Raw genomic sequence first — 6,507 nt, 5'->3', positions numbered from 1 at the left:
CTTTCGACCAGATCTGAGCAGGGTACCGGACAACAGTAAATCAAGATTGGAGCACACCAAATGCTCGCTCGACATCCTTCCGGCAAGCCTCCTGCACCTTGGCAAAGTGGGACTTCTTACCTCCTGGTACAGCGTTTGAGATAGTCTTCACAAATGTAGACCATCTCGGATAGATGCCATCAGCTAGGTAATACCCCTTGTTGTAGTGCCGCCCATTGATCTCGAAGTTCACCGGAGGAGAATGACCTTCAACAAGCTTGGCAAAGACAGGGGAGCACTGCAGCACGTTGATGTCATTGTGAGTTCCTGGCATACCAAAGAAGGAGTGCCAAATCCAGAGGTCCTGTGTGGCCACCGCCTCAAGTACCACACTACAACCGCCTTTGGCGCCTTTGTACATCCCCTGCCAAGCAAATGGGCAATTCTTCCATTTCCAATGCATGCAGTCGATGCTTCCAAGCATCCCAGGAAATCCTCTTGCTGCATTCTGTGCTAGGATCCGAGGAGTGTCTTCCGCATTGGGTGTTCTCAAGTATTGCAATCCAAACACTGCCACCACTGCCCGACAGAACTTGTAGAAACACTCTATGCTGGTGGACTCGGCCATGCGCCTGTTGGAAATATGCCCTAGAGGCAATAATAAATGGTTATTATTATATTTCTTTGTTCATGGTAATTGTCTATTATTCATGCTATAATTGTATTGTCCGGAAATCGTAATACATGTGTGAATACATAGACCACAACCTGTCCCTAGTAAGCCTCTAGTTGACTAGCTCGTTGATCAACAGATAGTCATGGTTTCCTGACTATGGACATTGGATGTCATTGATAACGGGATCACATCATTAGGAGAATGATGTGATGGACAAGACCCAATCCTAAGCATAGCATAAAAGATCGTGTAGTTTCGTTTGCTAGAGCTTTTCCAATGTCAAGTATCTTTTTCTTAGACCATGAGATCGTGCAACTCCCGGATACCGTAGGAGTGCTTTGGGTGTGCCAATCGTCACAACGTAACTGGGTGACTATAAAGGTGCATTACGGGTATCTCCGAAAGTGTCTGTTGGGTTGGCACGGATCGAGACTGGGATTTGTCACTCCGTGTGACGGAGAGGTATCTCTGGGCCCACTCGGTAATGCATCATCATAATGAGCTCAATGTGACTAAGGCGTTAGTCACGGGATCATGCATTGCGGTACGAGTAAAGAGACTTGCCGGTAACGAGATTGAAGAAGGTATTGGGATACCGACGATCGAATCTCGGGCAAGTAACATACCAATTGACAAAGGGAATTGCATACGGATTGATTGAATCCTTGACACCGTGGTTCATCCGATGATATCATCGTGGAACATGTGGGAGCCAACATGGGTATCCAGATCCTGCTGTTGGTTATTGACCGGAGAGGCGTCTCGGTCATGTCTGCATGTCTCCCGAACCCGTAGGGTCTACACACTTAAGGTCCGGTGACGCTAGGGTTGTAGAGATATATGTATGCGGAAACCCAAAAGTTGTTCGGAGTCCCGGATGAGATCCCGGACGTCACGAGAGGTTCCGGAATGGTCCGGAGGTAAAGATTTATATATGGGAAGTCTTATTTTGGTCGCCGGAAAAGTTTCGCGCTTTATCGGTATTGTACCGGGAGTGCCGAAAGGGGTCCGGGGGTCCACCAAGGGGGTCCACCAGCCTTGGGGGCACATGGGCTGTAAGGGGTGCGCCTTGGCCTATATGGGCCAAGGGCACCAGCCCCAAGAGGCCCATGCGCAAGAGATAAGAAAAAAGGGAGAGTCCTAAAGGGGGAAGGCACCTCCGAGGTGCCTTGGGGGGGAAGGACTCCCCCCTGGCCGCACCCTTCCTTGGAGGAAGGGGCAAGGCTGCGCCCTCCCTCTCCCTTGGCCCTATATATAGTGGGGGGAAGGGAGGGCAGCAATATCTAAGCCTTGGGTGCCTCCCTCCTCCCCTGCAACACCTCTCTCTCTCTCGCAGAAGCTCAGCGAAGCCCTGCCGGAGACCCGCTACATCCATCACCACGCCATCGTGCTGTTGGATCTCCATCAACCTCTCCTCCCCGCTTGCTGGATCAATAAGGAGGAGACGTCGCTGCACCGTACGTGTGTTGAACGCGGAGGTGCCGTCCGTTCGGCACTCGGTCATCGGTGATTTGGATCACGGCGAGTACGACTCCGTCATCCACGTTCATTGGAACGCTTCCGCTCGCGATCTACAAGGGTATGTAGATGCACTCCTTTCCCCTCGTTGCTAGTAGACTCCATAGATGCATCTTGGTGAGCGTAGGAAAATTTTAAATTATGCTATGATTCCCAACAGTGGCATCATGAGCCAGGTCTATGCGTAGTTACTATGCACGAGTAGAACACAAAGCAGTTGTGGGCGTTGAGTTTGCCAATTCTTCTTGCCGCTACTAGTCTTTTCTTGTTTCGGCAGCATTGTAGGATGAAGCGGCCCGGACCGACCTTACACGTACTCTTGCGTGAGACAGGTTCCACCGACTGACATGCACTAGATGCATAAGGTGGCTAGCGGGTGTCTGTCTCTCCTACTTTAGTCGGAACGGATTCGATGAAAAGGGTCCTTATGCAGGGTAAATAGAAATTGGCAAATCACGTTGTGGTCATACGTAGGTAAGAAACGTTCTTGCTAGAAACCTACAAACCACGTAAAAACTTGCAACAACAATTAGAGGACGTCTAACTTGTTTTTGCAGCAAGTGCTATGTGATATGATATGGCCAGAAGATGTGATGAATGATATATGTGATGTATGAGATTGATCATATTCTTGTAATAGGAATCACGACTTGCATGTCGATGAGTATGACAACCGGCAGGAGCCATAGGAGTTGTCTTTATTATTTTGCATGACCTGCGAGTCATTGAATAACGCCATGTAAATTACTTTACTTTGTTGCTAAACGAGTTGGCCATAGAAGTAGAAGTAATCGTTGGCGTGACGACTTCATGAAGACACAATGATGGAGATCATGATGATGGAGATCATGGTGTCATGCCGGTGACAAAGATGATCATGGTGCCCCGAAGATGGAGATCAAAGGAGCATGATGATATTGGCCATATCATGTCACTATTTGATTGCATGTGATGTTTATCATGTTTCTGCATCTTATTTGCTTAGAACGACGGTAGCAAGTAGGATGATCCCTTATAATAATTTCAAGAAAGTGTTCACCCTAACTGTGCACCGTTGCGAAGGTTCGTCGTTTCGAAGCACCACGTGATGATCGGGTGTGATAGATTCTTACGTTCGAATACAACGGGTGTTGACGAGCCTAGCATGTACAGACATGGCCTCGGAACACACGCAATACACTTAGGTTGACTTGACGAGCCTAGCATGTACAGACATGGCCTCGGAACACAGAGGACCGAAAGGTCGAGCATGAGTCGTATAGAAGATACGATCAACATGGAGATGTTCACCGATCTTGACTAGTCCGTCTCACGTGATGATCGGACACGACCTAGTTGAACTCGGATCATGTTTCACTTAGATGACTAGAGGGATGTCTATCTGAGTGGGAGTTCATAATCAGATGAACTTCATTATCATGAACATAGTCAAAAAGTATTTGCAAATTATGTCATGGCTTGCGCTTTAGTTCTACTGGTTAAGATATGTTCCTAGAGAAAATTTAGTTGAAAGTTGGTAGTAGCAATTATGCGGACTGGGTCCGTAAACTGAGGATTGTCCTCATTGCTGCACAGAAGGCTTATGTCCTTAATGCACCGCTCGGTGTGCTGAACCTCAGCGTCGTCTGTAGATGTTACAAAACATCTGACATACACGTTTTGATAACTACGTGATAGTTCGGTGCGGTTTAGAATTGTGGCACCAAAGACGTTTCTGAAACGTCGCAGAACATGTGAGATGTTCCGAAGACTGAAATTGGGATTTCAGACTAGTGCCCACGTCAGGAGGTATGAGACCTCTGACAAGTTTCTTAAGCCTGCAAACTAAGGGAGAAAAGCTCAATCGTTGAGCGTGTGCTCAGATTGTCTGAATGCCACAATCGCTTGAATCGAGTGGGAGTTAATCTCCCAGATGAGATAGTGATAGTTCTCCATAGTCACTGCCACCAAGCTAGTAGAGCTTCGTGATGAACTATAACATATCAAGGATAGTTATGATGATCCTTGAGCTATTCGCGATGTTTGACACCGCGAGAGTAGAAATCAAGAAGGAGCATCAATTGTTGATGGTTAGTAAAACCACTAGTTTAAGAAGGGCAAGGGCAAAAGGGATACTTCATGAAACAGCAAGTCGTTTGCTGCTCTAGTGAAGAATCCCAAGGTTGAACCCAAACCCGAGACTAAGTGCTTCTGTAATGAGAGGAACGATCACTGAAGCAGTACTACCCTAGATACTTGGTAGATGAGAAGGCAGGCAAGGTCGACGAAGTATATTGGATATACGTTATATGAATGTGTACTTTACTAGTACTCCTAGCAGCACCAGGGTATTAGATACTGGTTCGGTTGCTAAGTGTTAGTAACTCGAAATAAAAGCTGCGGAATAAACGGAGACTAGCTAAAGGTGAGATGACGATATGTGTTGGAAGTGTTTCCAAGGTTGATGTGATCAAGCATCGCATGCTCCCTCTACCATCGAGATTGGTGTTAAACCTAAATAATTGTTATTTGGTGTTGAGCATAAACATGATTGGATTATGTTTATCGCAATACGGTTATTCATTTAAGGAGAATAATGGTTACTCTGTTTATTTGAATAATACCTTCAATGGTCTTGCACCTGAAATGAATCTCGATCGCCATGATACACATGTTCGTGCCAAAAGATATAAGATAGTAATGATAGTACCACATACTTGTGGCACTGCAACTTGAGTCATATTGGTATAGAACGCATGAAGAAGCTCCATGTAGATGGATCTTTGGACTCACTCGTTTTTTGAAAAGATTGAGACATGCGAACCATGTCTATTGGTATATATGCATGAAGAAACTCCATGCAAATGGATCGTTTGGACTCACTTGATTTTGAATCACTTGAGACATGCAAATCATACCACATGGGCAAGATGACTGAAAGGCCTCGTTTTCAGTAAGATGGAACAAGAGAGCAACTTATTGGAAGTAATACATTTTGATGTATGCAGTCCAATGAGTGCTGAGACATGCAGTGGATATCATTGTGTTCTTACTTCACAGATGATTTGAGTAGATGCTGAGTGTATTTACTTGATGAAACACAAGTCTGAATTATTGAAAAGTTCAAGTAATTTCAGAGTGAAGTTGAAGATCATCGTGACAAGAGGATAAAATGTCTGTGATATGATCATAGAGATGAGTATCTGAGTGACGAGTTTGGCACACAATTGAGACATTGTGGAAAGTGTTTCACAATTAATACCGCCTGGAACACCATAGTGTGATGGTGTGTCCGAACATCATAACTGCACCCTATTGGATATGGTGCATGCCATGATGTTTCTTATCAAATTACCACTATCATTTATGGGTTAGGCATTAGAGACAACCGCATTCACTTTAAAAGGGGCACCACGCAATTTCGTTGAGACGACACCATTTATAGAAACCTAAGTTGTCGTTTCTTAAAAGTTTGGGGCTGCGATGCTTATGTGAAAAAGTTTCAGGCTGATAAGCTCGAACCCAAAGCGGATAAATGCATCTTCATAGAATACCCAAAAACAGTTGGGTATACCTCCTATCTGGAAGCAAAAGTAATTGCTTCTAGAAACGAGTCCTTTCTCGAGGAAAAGTTTCTCTCGAAAGAATTGAGTGGGAGGATGGTGGAGACTTGATAAGGTTATTGAACCGTCGCTTCAGCTAGTGTGTAGCAGGGCACAGGAAGTTGTTCCTGTGGCACCTACACCAATTGAAGTGGAAGCTTATAATAGTGATCATGAAACTTCGGATCAAGTCACTACCAAACCTCGTAGGATGACGAGGATGCGCACTACTTCAGAGTAATGCGTGATCCTGTCTTGGAAGTCATGTTGCTAGACAATAATGAACCTACGAGCTATGGAGAAGCGATGGTAGGCCCATATTCCGACGAATGGCTCGAGGCCATGAAATCCGAGATAGAATCCATGTATCAGAACAAAGCATGGACTTTGGTGAACTTGCCCGATGATCGGCAAGCCATTGAGATAAATGGATCTTTAAGAAGAAGACGGACATGGACGGTAATGTTACCGTCTATGAAGCTCGACTTGTGGCAAAAAAAAGTATTTTCACAAGTTCAAGGAGTTGACTACGATGAGTTTTTCTCATCCGTAGCGATGCTTAGGTCCGTCGGAATCATGTTAGCATTAGCTACATTTATGAAATCTGGCAGATGGATGTCAAAACAAGTTTCCTTACCAGTTTTCGTAAGGAAAGGTTGTATGTGATACAATCAGAAAGGTTTTGTCGATCCTAAGGATGCTAAAAGATATGCTAGCTCCAGCGATCCTTCCATGGATTAGAGCAAGCATCTC

This window comes from Aegilops tauschii, chromosome 5 (genome assembly GCF_002575655.3).
Source record: "Aegilops tauschii subsp. strangulata cultivar AL8/78 chromosome 5, Aet v6.0, whole genome shotgun sequence".
NCBI classification, from domain to species: domain Eukaryota; kingdom Viridiplantae; phylum Streptophyta; class Magnoliopsida; order Poales; family Poaceae; genus Aegilops; species Aegilops tauschii.
The sequence above is the reverse complement of the archived record's forward strand: the minus strand, read 5'-3'. Positions refer to the sequence as shown.